Genomic DNA, 21,772 nt, shown 5'->3' with positions numbered 1-21,772 from the left:
TATTTGTACTTTGTGGCTTATATTTTTTATTTTTCTTCTTACTTAGCTACTATAATTAAAGCATTATACGAGCATTGTTCTCTTATAAAGATGAGTAAACTGAACTTACAGATGTTAAGGTATTTGCCTAAGGTCACATAATAGTGGTAGAATTAGAATTGGCACTTACAGCTCATATGTTCAAATCTTCCTTATTTTCATCATATTATAGGCTTATGGATATTTGAGAAGGTCTAGATTTTATTTTTAACTGATGATTATACACAGATGCCAACACAGTAGAATTCTGAGAAGATTTCAAGAACTTGAGGTAAGTCTGTTTTCAATGAGTACATTTTATTTCTTTCCTTTCCATCCACATTCAGATTCTTCAACAAGTTTGTCCTACACCTACACTAAAATATCTCCTCCAAAGGAAGCCCATAAAATTCTCTAGGTTACTCTATTTCCATCTACACTACATGGCATCTACCTTAATTCACACCGAATCATTTAATCTGGGAGCAAGGAACTCTACTTGATTTCTCCATCTATCCTTCTATAAAGACAGATAGATACATGGATAGCTATAGCTACGGACAGATAAACTAAACTCTGCTTCAGGATCAATAAGCTCAGCTTTCCTATTCCTATTGACTTTAAATAATTATTTGTTACTATTCTCCAGAAAGAAAAAAAATAAACAAATTGAAATAAAAGACTGATACTATTTAAAATAATATTTAAAGATTAAGAAAGAACAGATTCTTGGCTCACTGCAACTTCCACCTCCTGGGTTCAAGCAATTCCCTTGCCTCAGCCTCCCAAGTAGCTGGGACTACACGTGCCCACCACCATGCCTGACTAACTTTTTGTATTTTAGTAGAGATGGGGTTTCACCATGTTGGCCAGGATGGTCTCGATCTCCTGACCTCGTGATCCATCTGCCTCAGCCTCCCAAAGTGCTGGGATTATAGGGGTGAGCCACCGCGCCCGGTCTAGATAAAGATTTTTATGTGCTTTTCTGGGTAAAGAAAAAATAATGGCTTTGCCTTTTTTTTTTTTTTTTTTTTTTTGTGAGGGGGATGTGTCTTTCTACCATGTATTAATACTTTTTTTTTCATAATATTATTATTTTCATTTGGAAGTAAGGACTGAGTCTTCTGCTTCTGCTATAGTAATTTACATGTCCAAAGCTGACTACTACTTTATAAACTGAGGTTGAGTTCTTGCAGCACAGTATTTAATAGCAAAAGCCAGGCCAGAGGGCATCTTGCATAGGCCAATCTGAATTAGGTATAGAACCACTGAAGTGTAGCGTTCCATAGCTGCCACCTATCTGATATTATGCAAAGTTCATTATCAAATCATTTGGTTTTATGACAACTGATAGAAATCCAGTTTTGTTTTTGTTTTTTGTTTTCCCCAGGGAAAAGGAGAATTTATTGGAAGGGAAGAAATGCATCCAATTTCACGAATAACTAGAAATAGACTTAAATGACCAGGGACCTCCCTTCTTCACCACTCAGATCTACTTCCTACAAATCTATGAGCAATGAGAGTTGATTGATAGTAATCATATATTAATGCTATCTAATTTTAATTGAGAGTTTACTCTGCCAAAAACTATAGGAAGTCTTTTACATGTGATAACTCATGCAAGTCTCATGACAACGCTGTTTTCTTATTCTTTCATTTTACAAATGAAGAAAAAGAGACTGAGGTGTCCAGTAACCTCTCTGGTTACCCCAAACTTGTAAGTGGAGGAACTGATACAGCCATGGGGAGCCTGGTCTGCCGTCCCAAATCTTCAACTCTAAATTCTAGTGTCTCTCTCAGATTCAGGTTGAAAAGTCTAGGAAAAGCCCCTGATGGTCCCTTTTGACTTACTTGTTCGTTATTAGACCATTAATCCACATATAGAGACCCAGCATCAAATAAGAATATGAAAGCCTCCATTAGAAACCTGTGGCGGGAGTGAGGAGGAAGCATTTCACAGAAGAAATGGCTCAGCCTGCTGGAAGCCTTGAGACTTCTCACGTTCTTGTGGAGTGGCTGTGAGGCATCTGCTTAAATGCTTTAATGATGGGAAAACCACTACTTCCAAGGCCAAGAATTTCTCTGTGTTTTGTATCAGATAAAGGATGCTATTTTGTTAATTGAACCACATATCAAACCTAGAATCCTTTGCTTTCTCAAAATCTTTGAAATGGCAAATCAAACCAGAAGAGCAGCAGGACAAAGGGTTTTTGGAGAGCCCTTCTGCTGTATCTATTGCCAGAGGATCTGAAAATGAAAAGACCAACAGTGTAGTAATTCCAAGCATTTGAACGCCAAGAAGTTTTGTTGGTGAGAACTTTGTTTTGCCATTCTTTTCTAAATAAAGGCTCAAGGTGATGTAGTTGAGCTACTTTGGTTTAAACAAAGAGGAATAAAATAGAATTGATTTGATCCATCATAAAATTAGGTGGCATAAAAGATAGGATTTTATATACTTTGAATGTTAATTAATTTTCACCACTATCTTAATTCACTCTTGGATTAAACTGTGAGGGTTCAAAGACACAACATGTTGCAAAAGGGTCAACGAGAAGTAAATGAAAAACATTATTATAATTCTTAATTCTTCTCCACTGTTGGAGAAAATTTATATGGTAATATCTATGTAACTAATTTATACAACTAGTGTTTTACACTTATAAAAGTATATTTTATGATTTACATATTCTATTATGAAATATTTATATAAATCTATATAATTGCAAAATTGTATAATAACCATTGCTGTGCAAGGTATCATTCTCTATGTTTTACATTATTAACCATTAATCCAAAACCTACCTGTGAGATAGTACTATCATTTCTCCTAATTCATATATGAAAGAATAGAGGCGCTGAGAGGGAAAAGTAGAGTCAGAAACATAAATACTTGGGATTCCCATATTCAAACTTTTAATTGATCTCAGATTTTGGCTTTGATATTCATAATTTTCTAACCTTTAAAAATTCTCTTCCTCTCTGTCAAAATTGTACCTTTTGCTTATAAGTAAATGCCAGCTAATCCACTTGCTAAAGTGTTCAGCAAGTTCCAGTGGATTTGTGTGGTGCTTTCCTCAGAATATATTGCCACATAAGAATGTCTTTTTAATTGAGCACTAATTATGCACCAGGCAGTATGCTAAGTGCCTTATATACACCATCTCTTTTGATCATCACAAAATACTATGAGGTTAATGTATATTTTTTTCCATTTCTATTTGAAGGACACAGAGATCAGAAAGCAGAGGTATTTGTCTAAGGTAGGTCCCCCAACTGGTGAGGACAGAGTCAGCAACCAGACAGGAATCCCTTATCTTTCTACTACCAACTTCATTTATTCCCATACATTTCCCATCCCTTACATAACAGTACTTTTCCTACTCCTAAATCTGCCACTTCATAATGCTCTAGATCACATCTTCTCTTACCGACTCAAGAATTTACTCACAAAATATTCTATCTCCTACATCAACAATTTCTTGAACATTGGATACTTTCCCTTAACATGCCATCATTCCTTGTGGTCCTCAAATTTTAAAAATAGTTCTCCATTGATCTGATGCCATCTCTAGCTCCATTTCTCTTTTCCTCTGTAAGAGTAGAAGTGTATAAGAGATTTGATAAGGACTCTATGCACTTCTTCATCCCCATTTTTTCTTCATCCTTCACGTAAAGTTTAAAAGGTTGAGGACCGGGTCGAAGCCACTATTCACTTTTTTATATTTGTCTTATTTGATATATCAACTAATTTGTAATGTAGATTCCATCATAAACCAAGCTGCTATGTGTGCGTGGGACAGATATTAGCCTTAATAGTTTGTTCTATCCTTATATTAATACTACATTTTGATTAAAATAATTTTACAGAAATTATAGATATCTGGTAGATTATCAGTATTTCTTTCTCTTCTTTTGCTTTTTTGTTTCTCCTTTCCTTCTTTTTTCTCTATATCTTTCTCCTTTTCTTCTTCATGTCCTTCTATTTTCCTTCTACCTTGTCAAATTTTAACTTTATGTTTCCAAGTTAATTTTAGAATGAGTTTTTAAAATATGGTGAATCTCTATTAGAATTTTGTTGGAATTGAATTAAATACAGAGATTATTATTGTGATTATGCTATTGTAAAAGGATATCTATTGTCTGAATAGTGTGTTTTCTTGTTCTTGATCAATCATACTACAAGATATGTTTTATTATTCCATTAAAATAATAAATTTTGTTTATGGAAATCTTTTTCACTGATTTGTGTTCATTATTCTCATTCTTTTCTCTACTTTATTTCTGTTATTTTGTCTAACTGTATCATTTGAATAATAACCTCATTAATTTTCAGTTATACTTTTCATAAAGTATACACGTAACATTATGTGTGTATTTGTGTTTCGATATTTTACTATCTGTACATTAGAAAATTTGATATGTAATGTTTTCTCTTAAACTCAGTTCTAAATATTTTCTAATACCCATGATAATACTTAACTAATTATTTAAAAACACATGATATGTATTTTTAAAAATAGATGATATTCCTAATTATCAGTATTTTATTGTTAATGTCTAATGTTATTGCATTTTCAGAGATTATATTCATTGAAATACATATTTTTGCATCAAAATCCCTTCTCAGGTAAGTCACTTTTCTCCGTGGGAAAGAAACACGGTAAAGAGATGCCACGGATGTTACGAAAATGGTTGATTATTTGAATGAACAGGGAGGAAATGATTTGAAATGGGGAAGAAGCATTTCCCCAACACCTGGGACTGCCAGGTTATGTACATGGACAATTCTGCAACTGCATGTCAAATCTTTACTGTTCTCATTGCTTTCGATTTCTTCAGAGAGGCAGAAATGTGTGAGGGTGAACAGAAATAAAGCAGGCAAAGTATCCTTGTTCCAACTTTAAAAATTCTCAGTGTGTGGACATGAAGGCATATGTGTGAGGAATATGAATCTGATTTTCTCTTAATGAGCATTGCTTTTTCTACCCACTGCCTTTCTTCTAGAATGCTACGCTGTCACCTGCAGGAAAGCCTGAGCAGATAAGATGGCTTCCGCACCTGGAGGAAATGGGAATTTCCAGCCAGACGGGAAGAAAATGATTCAAGTGGGTGAAATTGTGAATTTCTTGGAAGAGAGACTTTGTCCTTTATTGTTTGTAAATCAGCTTATTATTGGGAACATAACATACCAGTCAGTCCAAAAATGTGCTGTTTTTTTCTTAATAAACTGCCGATGCAGAAGTGGTAAAAACAGGGGCTTCTTTATATTCAGGTATGTCTAGGTGGATCTCGTGTTTTTAGAGGCACCTTTGCACTCCTATCTGCTTCACCCCACAAAACGTAACTTTGTTTTAAATGGAACAGGGATGTGCATACGAATAACTCTATACAGTGTAATTGGATGCACCAGAGCGTGCATTCTAAAATTAGAATGCTGGGGAAGAAATCTTGCTTCAACCTAAAAATACCTGAATGAATTTGGCCAACAGAAGTACCTTTCTATGTCTGAATTTACTATCTTTAAAATGGGAATGATAATAATAGTAGAAAATCTACACAATTGTTGTGAAATTAAAATAAGAGTGTCTATTTAAAAAAAAACTCAAAGTGCCTGGTACATAATGCTCAAGTATTATTAATGTTATTATTACTATTATCTTTATAATCTCCCCGGTATGAAGGACTCATGACCTGAAATAGAATATATATTCTATTTTGCTTATTCTATGGCAAAAATAATATCTATGTTCTATATGCAAGGTTATAATATGAACACAGGGTAGAATAAAATGTATGAAGTATTTTTTTGGATAGGTTCCCTATTCTGCCATCAGTCATTTTTGCCCAAAAGAAGCAGAAGATAAGCTCATAGTTACTTTTTTCCCAGAAAGACTCAGTTTTGTTTTAAATTAATTAATTGATTTCCATAAGTTATTGGGGTACAGGTAGTATTTGGTTACATGAGTAAGTTCTTTAGTGGTGATTTGTGAGATTTTGGTGCACGCATCACCCGAGTAGTATACACTGCACCATGTTTGTAGTGTTTTATCCCTAGACCCCCTCCCACTCTTCCCCACAAGTCTCTAAAGTCCATTGTATCATTCTTATGCCTTTGCGTCCTCCTAGCTTAGCTCCCACATATCAGTGAGAACATACAATGTTTGGTTTTCCATTCCTGAGTTACTTCACTTAGAATAACAAGGACTCAATTCTTCATAGGCATTTTTGGCATCTCAGATAATAGATTTTGTCACCGAAGCCAATGGTCCTTTGGAATCACAATTACTTGAATGTATAGATTGCTGAGCAAATCTACTAAGACTCCTAATTTGTATCTCACAGAATTTGAAAACTGTAAGTGGCCACATCATTCCCACTGCATATGAAAAAATTGATGCACAGGAAATAAATATTTGGAAATGTAGATTTAATCATGTTTTGCTTCTGAATAAAATCACTCAGTACATTCACGTAGCACAGAACACTCTTTAGCATGATTTTCATGACCCTAAATAGTTTGGTCTTGGTGCATTCTATGGACTCATGTTTTCATGTTCCCTACTTTTTAGTTTATTCAAATTGCTTTTCTTCTGATCCTGCTGAAACATTTTTCCCATTGCTGAGAATTCATCACCTTTCCTCCCCTGCTTCTGCCACTCTTTATCCTAGGTCAATTTTACTCATTCTTCAGATCTCAGCTTCAATATCTCATTGTTAGAGAAGCCTTCCTTGATCTCCTAGATTAAATTGAATCCCTGTTGATATAGGCTCCACTAGCTGTCATAAACATTTTGATCAGCGTTATTGTCTTTGTGACTATGTACGCTGTGTAAGGTTAGGTGATTTTCACTCTTCTCACTTTTTATTTTAGATATTATGTTATTTTCATCCTAGAATTCCCATTTCATTTTTTCTAGGATTTCTATTTCTTTACTAATATTTCCAATCTTTTCATTCATGATAAGCATAATTTCCTTTCCTTGAACACAGTTATAATCACTGTTATAAAGTCCTTATATTAAAATTTTCACTTCTGGGTCATCCTGGGGCTGTTCTCTATTGTTTTGTTTCCTTTCCTTAAAAATAAGTCTTATTTTCCTGTTTCTTTATATGTGAATTGATTTTTGATTGTTTCTGGGACATTGTGGATGATGTTATAGATATTATTCTATATAGATGTTATAGATTCTAAATATATTCTATATTGATGTTATAGATGTTATTCTATAACATCTATGGGATCCACTACCTATTAAATTCTATTTAATACTTTTTTGTTGTTGTTGTTCCTTTGTGTTAGCAGGCACTTGACTGGACTCAAAGTATAAAATCCATCTTCCCCTTGGTGGGTAACAGTTTAAATTTTGCTGTTGCCGTTTGTTTGTTTGTTTGTTTTGTTGGCTTTACCTGGGGTGCTTGGAATTTATGCTGTGCATGCGTGGTTCACAATTAGCCAGAGATTTGAAAAGAATTTGTTCACAGGTTTCGAGCTTCTGGACTCTGTTTTCTAGGATTTTCTTTCTCGCTTTCTATTGGTTGCATTTGCTCTCAACTCTGCTGTCTGGTTTTTCAAGTCAGTTAGGACTGTGGGTTTTCTACCAGAGTTTTAGCCTTTCTACATTGTGGACACCAGAGCCTGTTCTCAGGTACAAGTCCTAAATTAGGAAATTCACTCAGAGCTGTTGCCTCCTTTCAGGAGTTGATTTTCCTTCACTCTCTGCTGCGTCTTTTTAGTCTCCAGACCTTAGTTGGCTGTTTTACAACAATTTTTCCAGGGTTAAGTTGCCATTTTCATGAGGACTGAAACTAGGAACTCCCCAGCCATACCAGAAGCAAGGAAATATCAAATTTCACACTGTCATGGAGCAAATAAAAACATGCACTATATTTCAATAAGACATCTAATATATTTACAATACTGATTCAGTAACTGAGTTTGTGACATTCCATACCACACACCCCACCCCTATAAATATAATTACAACTATTATTGGGTGATAATTCTGTGTTAACCTTACAAAAATGCTGTTTTATTGAATCTTTGCAATTTCATTGAATCAACTCTATTAGACAAATACTATTTCTGTATTATAAATGAGAGAACTAAATCCTAGCAAAGTCGAGTCATGTACCCAAGCTTAAAACTCTGGCAAATGGCAGGGCCCACATGTAGACGAGGATTTCAACTCCAAAGTCTTACGTGTTATAATAGCAGGGAGATGTTACATGGAGACATTTGAGGGCTTATTGGGATGTGGAAGCACATTGCTTGCCCTGCTTCTTCTTCTCCTGTACCTGAATCTATATTTCTATTTTAGACATCACTTATATTTCAGATACTACTTATGTTTTAGACACTATATTTTAAGCATTGTTTGAGTAAGACCTTCCTGCATTTAGTCCTGTTACCTAGAATCTGGTCCAGATTGGTGAATATGTTTCCACCCAGTTCCCAGAACCTACCAATTAGCCCTCTCCTATTCTTTCCAGTGGACCGTCCTCCTCCTGACTATGTCAGTATCAATGTGTATTACTGTCCAATCCTAATAAGTATTTATTAGGTTGGGGCAGACATAATTGCGGTTTTTGCCATTACTTTCAATGGCAAAGTTGGTGACTAGCCAAAAAATGATGGTATACAAAAATGTCTACGTGCCTTTAATCCACTTTTCTTTTTTTTAAAAAAGTTTATTATTTGCTATTCCTAAGTAAATCAATTGAAATTTTTGCTCTGGCTGTATGTATCTGTTTCAGCATCCCAGGTATTGTATTCAGCTAATCAAAATTAACATGATTTTATTTTTATTGTGATAGGTATCTAAACACCATTAAAGTAGTAATGATAATAAAAATGAATAACAAATATAGTAGCTAGAGAACTGATAAATGGTGTAACTATAGAACATAATTTTTCTCAGTTTTGACATATTTTATCTTTGTATCTTCCACTTATCCCATTAGAATTGTCTTGAAATACATAGAAAAATTGAAAAATGTTTGGGAAGTTGATTTTATTATTATTAAGCTGTCAAATATTACAATATTTATAGTGGGATGGGACATTAGTTTATAAAAAGTCATAATGCATTCTAAAAGTTTTAATTGCTTTACTTTTCTTTAAAGTTAAATTTTACTAAAGATTAATGTGATTAATTTAGAAACCTGTGGCTTTAAGGTCTTCACAATTAAAGTATCTGAAGCTGATAAATGCTTAACCCATAAACATAAATTTTTTTAAAAAACAGTGTTTTTCTACTCTGGGAAAAAACCATGGTATTTTTTTCCTTCTTTATTCTATTCTGGAAATATGTATTTTCATTCTGTGGCTTCACGTCCCGGGTGGAGAAAAGATTGCCCCCACGTTTCTATTTCTATGGTATGTCCCTCACAAATCAGTATTTATCTGTTCCACTATCTGCATACAAAGGCTAAAAAAAATAAGCCTTCATTTTTGGATTTCTGCTACCATTCCTCTTCAATCTTAGACAATAGAAAATCAACTTGACCCTGAAATTGTCTGTGGTATAGTAGCATGTGGTATTGTAGCTATACCACATGAGATTCAGAGGCTGAATACCAGTCATGTGTCTGTGTTCGATGGAGTAAGTTTGACTTCCCCACCAAAAAGTAATAATAATTTAACCATCAGTCAAGCCCCATTGCTATAAGGACCTGAGATATCCTGGTAGGCCTTGTCGAGGGCTTGCTTTCTAAGTTACAATCATGGCATTTTCTTTTTGAGACTATGGCATGGGTTACCATTTTTAATAAACCTGCAAAAAGCAAATCACTAAATTTTAGATTTTAAAAGAGCATAAGGAGCTCATCCAGTCTAACCACCTTTTCACTTATAACACAAGAGCACTTTTGATATTCTGCTTTGTTTTATCCATTTCTGACAGGGTTTCAAAATGAAGCAAAGATGACTGACAGCATTAACAAAAACTTAATCTTTTTTGTTGAGAAGCAAGATAGAGCTAATGCCAGAAATATGATGTTAAGCTTGCCTTTACTGCCAGCGTGACTAGTCCAGTGAAATATGAAACATTATGGTAGCATCTGCCAGTAGTCCTAAGTATTGGCAGTTAGAGGTCAGTGCCAGACATAGCTAAGATCTGAGATAAGCAGAGAAAGTTAAGAAAATCTCACCATCTACCACTGAGGCTCTCATCTATAAATAATATTTGACTTAATGTATGTCAAGTGCTGAGAACTCTGTTAGATCTAAGATTTAGAAAAGCAATGAAAAGCTTTTGACATTAAGAAAACTATAGTCTTTGTATGAAGAGAAGACAATTCTTTGTGAGATAATAATTAGGTACTTAAGTATGGGTATATATATATATATCAATTGGAAGTCTTTATATGAGGAAGAGACAGCAAAGAAGTTTATAAAAATAAGGAAAACACAAAGGCACTAAGTAGCTGAGAAAAATTTGACATTTGGTCATCAATTTCCAAATATTTAGATAGTATTTTTATTATTGTAATATAATCAAGGAATATTAAGAAAACACTGAATTGCTTTTATTCTTTTAATGGTTGCCTTAGGATTTAAAGTGCACATCTCCAAAAATAGTGGTCTTTATTCAAACAATATACATCTCACATGTAATATAAACCAGTAGAATAGTATATTCCACATTTTTCCTTGGTATTTTTGTGCTATTGTCATTATATGTTTTACATGTATATATGGTATAAATACGCAATACATTGCTATTACTTTTGCTTTAGACAGTTTTTTTAAAAAGTGTAATTTCAATTAAAATATATTTTATTTAATCTATTCCATTTCTTGTGATCTTTATTTCTTGTTTTAGATCCGGCTTTTTGTCTGCTATCATGTATTTCTTCCTAAAGAACTTTATCATTTCTTGTAGTGCAGACCCATGGCAAATAGCTTCCTCCATTTCATTTATGTGAGACAATCTTTGTTTATAGTTTTACTAAGTACAGAATTATGTCTTGAGAGTTTATTTCTTTCAGCACTTTAAAGATAGCCCTTCATTGTTTTCTGTCTTACATGGTTTTTGGTAAGAACTCTTTTATAAATCTTGTCTTGGTTTTTCTGTATGTAAGGTGTCTTTGTCCTATGGTTGTTTTTAATATTGTCTTTGGTTTTTGACAGTTCAAATGATAGGTGCAAACGAGCTTTTTTATTCTGTTTTTTGATTTCTTTCCCTGCTTTGGTACTTGCCTAGCTTGGTGTTCCCTTGGCTTCTTGGATCTGGGGTTTGGGGCCTGTCATTGATTTTGGAAAAGGTCTCTTTCTTTTCTTTCTTTTCTTTTTTGATGGAGTCTCGCTTGTTGTCTAGGCTGGCAGTGGTGATCCTCGCTCACAAGCTCCCAATCTCCAGGTTCATTAACCCCATTCTCCGTCTCTTCAGCCTCCCTAGAAGTTAGGACTACAGGTGCCCACCACCACACCCGCTTTTTTTTAGTAGAAACGGGGTTTTGCTTGTGTCTCAGTGCCAAGACTATAGTAATTTATAAGGTGTCCTCAGATAAATTATATATTCTCTCTGGGTATCAGTTTACCTATTATAAAATAAATTTAGACTAGAGATCTCTGGAGTCCTTTCTAGATTGACAAGATTAATAATCTTTTTTCATCAGCGTATGAGTCAGGGAAGATATAACTACAGGTAGACTGGCCAGTGGGTAGCTAGTTCCTAATTTAGAATTCTTATTTTAAACATCCCCCTTTTCCAGAAATTATCTCCCATTTTATCATAATACTTGAGGTTTCTAGCATTCAATTTACTAGCTTTACTAGTTAAAATATATTGGATTATGGGTAGGTGTAAAATAAAAGATAGTAAGATGAAGTTAGTTATAATGATAATAATGATTAGAAGTAATATATAATATACTTCATGCGTTTATGCACTTACGTACTTGGTATCTCTTAAAGTACGCTCTATGCAGTAGTGCATTGAATCCTCAAAATAAATCTTAAGTAAAGGCACTACAATTATTAGTTCCAATGTAGATTAGGAACAAAAATAGGTTTTTCAACAAGAAGTGACTGGAGATAAGTATTTTCTTTTTTTTTTTTTTTAAATTTATTTATTATTATTCTACTTTAAGTTGTAGGGTACATGTGCATAACGTGCAGGTTTGTTACATATGTATACTTGTGCCATGTTGGTGTGCTGCACCCATCAACTCGTCATTTACATCAGGTATAACTCCCAATGCAATCCCTCCCCCCTCCCCCTTCCCCATGATAGGCCCCGGTGTGTGATGTTCCCCTTCCTGTGTCCAAGTGATCTCATTGTTCAGTTCCCACCTATGAGTGAGAACATGCGGTGTTTGGTTTTCTGTTCTTGTGATAGTTTGCTAAGAATGATGGTTTCCAGCTGCATCCATGTCCCTACAAAGGACACAAACTCATCCTTTTTTATGGCTGCATAGTATTCCATGTTGTATATGTGCCACATTTTCTTAATCCAATCTATCACTGATGGACATTTGGGTTGATTCCAAGTCTTTGCTATTGTGAATAGTGCTGCAATAAACATACGTGTGCATGTGTCTTTATAGCAGCATAATTTATAATCCTTTGGGTATATACCCAGTAATGGGATGGCTGGGTCATATGGTACATCTAGTTCTAGATCCTTGAGGAATCGCCATACTGTTTTCCATAATGGTTGAACTAGTTTACAATCCCACCAACAGGGTAAAAGTGTTCCTATTTCTCCACATCCTCTCCAGCACCTGTTGTTTCCTGACTTTTTAATGATCGCCATTCTAACTGGTGTGAGATGGTATCTCATTGTGGTTTTGATTTGAATTTCTCTGATGGCCAGTGATGATGAGCATTTTTTCATGTGTCTGTTGGCTGTATGAATGTCTTCTTTTGAGAAATGTCTGTTCATATCCTTTGCCCACTTTTTGATGGGGTTGTTTGTTTTTTTCTTGTAAATGTGTTTGAGTTCTTTGTAGGTTCTGGATATTAGCCCTTTGTCAGATGAGTAGATTGCAAAAATTTTCTCCCATTCTGTAGGTTGCCTGTTCACTCTGATGGTAGTTTCTTTTGCTGTGCAGAAGCTCTTTAGTTTAATGAGATCCCATTTGTCAATTTTGGCTTTTGCTGCCGTTGCTTTTGGTGTTTTAGACATGAAGTCTTTGCCCATGCCTATGTCCTGAATGGTACTACCTAGGTTTTCCTCTAGGGTTTTTATGGTATTAGGTCTAACATTTAAGTCTCTAATCCATCTTGAATTAATTTTCGTATAAGGAGTAAGGAAAGGATCCAGTTTCAGCTTTCTACTTATGGCTAGACAATTTTCCCAGCACCATTTATTAAATAGGGAATCCTTTCCCCATTTCTTGTTTCTCTCAGGTTTGTCAAAGATCAGATGGCTGTAGATGTGTGGTATTATTTCTGAGGACTCTGTTCTTTTCCATTGGTCTATATCTCTGTTTTGGTACCAGTACCATGCTGTTTTGGTTACTGTAGCCTTGTAGTATAGTTTGAAGTCAGGTAGCGTGATGCCTCCAGCTTTGTTCTTTTGACTTAGGATTGTCTTGGAGATGTGGGCTCTTTTTTGGTTCCATATGAACTTTAAAGCAGTTTTTTCCAATTCTGTGAAGAAACTCATTGGTAGCTTGATGGGGATGGCATTGAATCTATAAATTACCTTGGGCAGTATGGCCATTTTCACGATATTGATTCTTCCTATCCATGAGCATGGTATGTATGTTCTTCCATTTGTTTGTGTCCTCTTTTATTTCACTGAGCAGTGGTTTGTAGTTCTCCTTGAAGAGGTCCTTTACATCCCTTGTAAGTTGGATTCCTAGGTATTTTATTCTCTTTGAAGCAATTGTGAATGGAAGTTCATTCCTGATTTGGCTCTCTGTTTGTCTGTTACTGGTGTATAAGAATGCTTGTGATTTTTGCACATTAATTTTGTATCCTGAGACTCTGCTGAAGTTGCTTATCAGCTTAAGGAGATTTTGGGCTGAGACAATGGGGTCTTCTAAATATACAATCATGTCATCTGCAAACAGGGACAATTTGACTTCTTCTTTTCCTAACTGAATACCCTTGATTTCTTTCTCTTGCCTGATTGCCCTAGCCAGAACTTCCAACACTATGTTGAATAGGAGTGGTGAGAGAGGGCATCCCTGTCTTGTGCCAGTTTTCAAAGGGAATTTTTCCAGTTTTTGCCCATTCAGTATGATATTGGCTGTGGGTTTGTCATAAATAGCTCTTATTATTTTGAGGTACGTTCCATCAATACTGAATTTATTGAGCGTTTTTAGCATGAAGGGCTGTTGAATTTTGTCAAAAGCCTTTTCTGCATCTATTGAGATAATCATGTGGTTCTTGTCTTTGGTTCTGTTTATATGCTGGATTATGTTTATTGATTTGCGAATGTTGAACCAGCCTTGCATCCCAGGGATGAAGCCCACTTGATCATGGTGGATAAGCTTTTTGATGTGTTGCTGAATCCGGTTTGCCAGTATTTTATTGAGGATTTTTGCATCGATGTTCATCAGGGATATTGGTCTAAAATTCTCTTTTTTTGTTGTGTCTCTGCCAGGCTTTGGTATCAGGATGATGTTGGCCTCATAAAATGAGTTAGGGAGGATTCCCTCTTTTTCTATTGATTGGAATAGTTTCAGAAGGAATGGTACCAACTCCTCCTTATACCTCTGGTAGAATTCAGCTGTGAATCCATCTGGTCCTGGACTTTTTTTGGTTGGTAGGCTATTAATTATTGCCTCAATTTCAGAGCCTACTATTGGTCTATTCAGGGATTCAACTTCTTCCTGGTTTAGTCTTGGAAGAGTGTAAGTGTCCAGGAAATTATCCATTTCTTCTAGGTTTTCCAGTTTATTTGCGTAGAGGTGTTTATAGTATTCTCTGATGGTAGTTTGTATTTCTGTGGGGTCGGTGGTGATATCCCCTTTATCATTTTTAATTGCGTCAATTTGATTCTTCTCTCTTTTCTTCTTTATTAGTCTTGCTAGTGGTCTGTCAATTTTGTTGATCTTTTCAAAAAACCAACTCCTGGATTCATTGATTTTTTGGAGGGTTTTTTGTGTCTCTATCTCCTTCAGTTCTGCTCTGATCTTAGTTATTTCTTGCCTTCTGCTAGCTTTGGAATGTGTTTGCTCTTGCTTCTCTAGTTCTTTTAATTGCGATGTTAGAGTGTCAATTTTTGATCTTTCCTGCTTTCTCTTGTGGGCATTTAGTGCTATAAATTTCCCTCTGCACACTGCTTTAAATGTGTCCCAGAGATTCTGGTATGTTGTATCTTTGTTCTCATTGGTTTCAAAGAACATCTTTATTTCTGCCTTCATTTCGTTTTGTACCCAGTAGTCATTCAGGAGCAGGTTGTTCAGTTTCCATGTAGTTGAGCGGTTTTGATTGAGTTTCTTAGTCCTGAGTTCTAGTTTGATTGCACTGTGGTCTGAGAGACAGTTTGTTATAATTTCTGTTCTTGTACATTTGCTGAGGAGTGCTTTACTTCCAATTATGTGGTCAATTTTGGAGTAAGTACGATGTGGTGCTGAGAAGAATGTATATTCTGTTGATTTGGGGTGGAGAGTTCTATAGATGTCTATTAGGTCTGCTTGCTGCAGAGATGAGTTCAATTCCTGGATATCCTTGTTAACTTTCTGTCTCGTTGATCTGTCTAATGTTGACAGTGGAGTGTTGAAGTCTCCCATTATTATTGTATGGGAGTCTAAGTCTCTTTGTAAGTCTCTAAGGACTTGCTTTATGAATCTGGGTGCTCCTGTATTGGGTGCATATATATTTAGGATAGTTAGCTCTTCCTGTTGAATTGATCCCTTTACCATTATGTAATGGCCTTCTTTGTCTCTTTTGATCTTTGATGGTTTAAAGTCTGTTTTATCAGAGACTAGTACTGCAACCCCCGCTTTTTTTTGTTCTCCATTTGCTTGGTAAATCTTCCTCCATCCCTTTATTTTGAGCCTATGTATGTCTCTGCGTGTGAGATGCGTCTCCTGAATACAGCTGACTGATGGGTCTTGACTCTTTATCCAGTTTGCCAGTCTGTGTCTTTTAATTGGACCATTTAGTCCATTTACATTTAAGGTTAATATTGTTATGTGTGAACTTGATCCTGCCATTATGATATTAACTGGTTATTTTGCTCGTTAGTTGATGCAGTTTCTTCCTAGCCTCAATGGTCTTTACATTTTGGCATGTTTTTGCAATGGCTGGTACCGGTTGTTCCTTTCCATGTTTAGTGCTTCCTTCAGGGTCTCTTGTAAGGCAGGTCTAGTGGTGACAAAATCTCTAAGCATTTGCTTATGTGTAAAGGATTTTATTTCTCCTTCACTTATGAAACTTAGTTTGGCTGGATATGAAATTCTGGGTTTAAAATTCTTTTCTTTAAGAATGTTCAGTATTGGCCCCCACTCTCTTCTGGCTTGTAGAGTTTCTGCCGAGAGATCTGCTGTGAGTCTGATGGGCTTCCCTTTGTGGGTAACCCGACCTTTCTCTCTGGCTGCCCTTAAGATTTTTTCCTTCATTTCAACTTTGGTGAATCTGGCAATTATGTGTCTTAGAGTTGCTCTTCTCGAGGAGTATCTTTGTGGCGTTCTCTGTATTTCCTAGATTTGAATGTTGGCCTGCCCTACTAGGTTGGGGAAATTCTCCTGGATGATATCCTGAAGAGTGTTTTCCAACTTGGTTCCATTTTCCCCCTCACTTTCAGGCACCCCAATCAGACGTAGATTTGGTCTTTTTACATAATCCCATACTTCTTGCAGGCTTTGTTCATTTCTTTTTCTTCTTTTTTCTTTTGGTTTCTCTTCTCGCTTCATTTCATTCATTTGATCCTCAATCGCTGATACTCTTTCTTCCAGTTGATCGAGTCGGTTACTGAAGCTTGTGCATTTGTCACGTATTTCTCGTGTCATGGTTTTCATCTCTTTCATTTCGTTTATGACCTTCTCTGCATTAATTACTCTAGCCATCAATTCTTCCACTTTTTTTTCAAGATTTTTAGTTTCTTTGCGCTGGGTACGTAATTCCTCCTTTAGCTCTGAGAAATTTGATGGACTGAAGCCTTCTTCTCTCATCTCGTGAAAGTCATTCTCCGTCCAGCTTTGATCCGTTGCTGGCGATGAGCTGCGCTCCTTTGCCGGGGGAGATGCACTCTTATTTTTTGAATTTCCAGCTTTTCTGCCCTGCTTTTTCCCCATCTTTGTGGTTTTATCTGCCTCTGGTCTTTGATGATGGTGATGTACTGATGGGGTTTTGGTGTAGGTGTCCTTCCTGTTTGACAGTTTTCCTTCTAACAGTCAGGACCCTCAGCTGTAGGTCTGTTGGAGATTGCTTGAGGTCCACTCCAGACCCTGTTTGCCTGGGTATCAGCAGCAGAGGCTGCAGAAGATAGAATATTTCTGAACAGGGAGTGTACCTGTCTGATTCTTGCTTTGGAAGCTTCCTCTCAGGGGTGTACTCCACCCTGTGAGGTGTGGGGTGTCAGACTGCCCCTAGTGGGGGATGTCTCCCAGTTAGGCTACTCAGGGGTCAGGGACCCACTTGAGCAGGCACTCTGTCCCTTCTCAGATCTCAACCTCCGTGTTGGGAGATCCACTGCTCTCTTCAAAGCTGTCAGACAGAGTCGTTTGCGTCTGCAGAGGTGTCTGGTGCGTTTGTTATTGTTCACTGTGCCCTGTCCCCAGAGGTGGAGTCTACAGAGACAGACAGGTTTCCTTGAGCTGCTGTGAGCTCCACCCAGTTCGAGCTTCCCAGCAGCTTTGTTTACCTACTTAAGCCTCAGCAATGGCGGGCGCCCCTCCCCCAGCCTCGCTGCTGCCTTGCTGGTAGATCACAGACTGCTGTGCTAGCAATGAGGGAGGCTCCGTGGGTGTGGGACCCTCCCGGCCAGGTGTGGGATATGATCTCCTGGTGTGGTGCCTGTTTGCTTAAAGCGCAGTATTGGGGTGGGAGTTACCCGATTTTCCAGGTGTTGTGTGTCTCAGTTCCCCTGGCTAGGAAAAGGGATTCCCTTCCCCCTTGCGCTTCCCAGGTGAGGCGATGCCTCGCCCTGCTTCAGCTCTTGCTGGTCGGGCTGCAGCAGCTGACCAGATCGTCCGGCACTCCCCAGTGAGATGAACCCAGTACCTCAGTTGAAAATGCAGAAATCACCGGTCTTCTGTGTCGCTGCCGCTGGGAGTTGGAGACTGGAGCTGCTCCTATTCGGCCATCTTGCTCCGCCCCCCGAGATAAGTATTTTCTAATATCAGGACGTTAATTGTGGCTTTTAAAACCATGCAATTAATGACAATTTTCCAAATAGAACATAGAAAGGGAAGTGAAGAAATTGATTTAAAATAAGGTGTCTTTCAAGAAATTTTCCTGGCTGGATAAAAAGAAAGACTTCGTATCAGTTTTCTATTGATGTGTAAAAAGAATCCCTAAACCTAGTGGCTTAAAGCAGCAATTTGAATTTGCTCACAGTTCTGAGGGCTGGCACTTGGAACTGGGCTTAGATAGGATGGCTGCTTTCTGTGTCATGGAGTACTGACTAGGCTTATTCATATGTCTGGGACATCAGCTAGGAAGTCTGAGATATTTTAGGCAGCTGGACTTCTCTTTATACAAAATCTCTCATCCTCAAGAGAGTCAAGCTTGTTCACATGGTGGTATCATTGCAGGAGCATGTTCTGTGTCAGGCCTCTTCAAGTCTATGCTCAAAACTTGTTCAAGTTCATTTCTACCATTTTGAGCAGTCAAAGCAGGACACAAGGTCAGCCAATGTTCAAGGGGTGAAGGGGCAGACTTCTATCTTGATGGGAGGATGAGAGAAGCTGCATTGCAAAGTAATATGCATGCTAAAGCAAGGGCAATTCATGGTCATTTACTACTGTGTTCTCTGTGTCCACAAAAGACACACACTTCTCCTGCATGTCACATATGTTCATGCTTGTTTCAGGACTAAAACAGTTCTCAACTATTTTTGTCATAAAGTCCAAAGTTCAAAGTTTATGACTGCATGGTCTGAATCAGGTCTAGTTGAAAATGAAACTCTTCGGAGTGTCTCCTTGTGTGAGATCTGTGAAAAATGATAATAATTATAAAAATTATTTGCACTGGGTAGGAGGGTCACCTTAGCCTGGGAGGTCAAGACTGCAGTGAGCTGTGATCACACCACTGCACTCCAGCCTGGGTGACCGAGTGAGACCCTGTTTCAAAAAATAGTAAAAGAAAAGTTATTTGCTTCACACACATTCAGCATGCAATACAAGGAAACAATGACTACAGTAATTACTGTTATTCGTTAAAAAAAAAAAAAAAAAAAAAGACCACAGCAATGAAATCCAGCAGGATACAAGTTACCAGGTTCTTTTGGCCTGGAGGCACCAGGTATTCCTTTATTAAGGTCTATTCTGCTCCCTTGGAGGGAATCTTCTAATGTATTATTCTCAAAGGCTCTTGACTCTGCCTTTTGGTTTCTTGGATATGCCTTCTGAGATGCCCTTTCCTTCGTATAAGAAAAGGCCTGGCTAGCAGTTTTTTTGCTTGCTAATTTTTTATAGAAAGTTGGAAGCCCAAGGCATGAAGATGGTTTGAAGCCAGGAATTTGAGATGAGTTTGTATAATAAATTGAGACCTGGTTTCCACAAAAAATTAAAATAAAAAAAAAAAATACCTGGGCTGGTGATGTGCCAATAATCTCAGCTACTAGGGAGGCTGAGGCAGAAGGATCACGTGAGCTCAGGAGTTCACGGCTGCAGTGATCTATGATTGCGCCACTGCAATCCAGCCTGGAAGTCAGAGCAAATGCTGTCTTTAAAAAATAAAATAAAATAAAAATAATATTAAAATAAGAAACTTGGGACACAGAGGCCCCTTTTTATTTTTAAGAGTCCCAGTCTTTTTCAGTCTACAGTGTTACAGATCTTTTAAATACTTTGTGAGGTGGGTTTCCTGTGCATCATGCTTTTTATTTTCCTTTTAGTTGATGTAGTAATTATGAGTTACAGTGTGATATATCTACAGGTGTATACAATAATTACAAAATGATCAAATCAGAGTAATTAGCATGCTCACCTCAAACATTTCTTATCATTTCTTTGTGCTGTGAACATTCAAAATCCTGTCTAAGTTTTGAAAATATACAAAAAATTATTCTTAACCATAGTTACCCTACAGTACTATAGAACACTAGAATGTATTCCATCTATTCAGCTGTAATTTTCTATCCATTAGCCAACCTCTCCCTATTCTTCCCTCCCCCCATACCTTTCTTAGCCTTTAATAATCATATTTCTACTCTATTTCTATGAGCCCTTTTTTTTTAGCTCCCACATATGGGTGAAAATATGCAGTATTTATCCTGCTATGGCTGGCTTATATCACTTAACATAATATCCTCCAGGCTCATCCATATCTTGTGTATCGTGTTATAATCCACAACATCAGTTAAAAATCACACAAGTTTCGTTGGGATAGTCCTTGCTCTACTCAGACATCCCATGGACCCTTATAGCTCTATCTTCAGTTTTACCTTTAGCACAAAGCCATTTATTACTGTTAGAACTGTTTACTGGTTTGAAAGACTAAGTAAGAAACAGTTTTATTTTCTAACTCAGCAAGTTCTAGGCATTCTGTATTTTTTTCAAAATTCTGTCTGTGAACTGGAACAATTTCTTCTTTGCTCATTTCAACATTCTGCTTGCCAATATCCTTAGCCAAATCTACAACTTCATTAGGTACACATTCTATCTTTCAAATTTGTATAGTTTACAGCTTGACAATTGTTTGTCTATTTCATAAGAGAGGTCACAATTTTTGTGTCCTGCTATGGTTTTCTCACCACTTTTCAAGTATCTGTTCATAGTTTCATTTCTGCTTTTCCAGCCTCCACCTGGAAACTGGTTCCAAAACTAATGACACCTGTATTAGATGTTTGTCACGGCAGCATCTCACTTCTAGGTATGAACTGCTATATTAGTTAACTTTTGCTGCATAACAAACCACCAATAAACTTGGTGGCTTGAAACAATAATCACTTTTTTGCTCACAATTCCGTTGGTTGGCCATTTGATCTGGGCTCAGCTGGGATTACTTATCTCTGGTCCCATTGTACACTTGACCTTGCTGTTATGCATAGGACCTCAGGGAAGGTGATTGTGATGTCTGGAATAACCAGATCTCTCTAAATGGAAGCTAGGTTGGGCTTTTGCCTATGTTGGCAATATTCTGTTAGTCAAAGCAATTTACAGGGACATTCAGATTCAAGAGATAGAGACTTCATCCATTGGTGGGGGAGTGTCAAAAATCTCATGACAACAAAGAATGCATACAAGAATGGAAAAATACTGTAGCTAAGTTCTGCAAGAGATTGAAGGGAGATAAGTTTTAAGGGATTTTTTTTTTTTAAACAGATAACTTTTTGTGAGTGTGGAAAAAATTGTGAATACTGTTACAGATTCAGCCAGATGGCCAAGAGGTAATGAGAGTTAAAAATATTTATGCAAGAGAATAGATAAATGTTGGAGTAAATTTCCAGAGGTGATGGAATAAAATGTGATAAACGGTATAGGATTGAATACTCTTCCTTAGACAGAAGAAAAATACTACTGATCTGAGACAGAAGGGAAAAAACCAAAGATGTGTGTCCGTAGAATGAAATTGGGATGGGGGTTGATAATTGAAATAATTTGCCCCTGGATATCATTAGTTTTCCTAGTGAGAAAAAATGACAACAAAATTTTCTGAGAGTTACTGGAATAGTAGCTTACAGATTAT

Source organism: Papio anubis, chromosome 3 (assembly GCF_008728515.1).
Source record: "Papio anubis isolate 15944 chromosome 3, Panubis1.0, whole genome shotgun sequence".
Lineage (NCBI taxonomy): Eukaryota > Metazoa > Chordata > Mammalia > Primates > Cercopithecidae > Papio > Papio anubis.
This window is presented reverse-complemented; position numbering follows the sequence as displayed.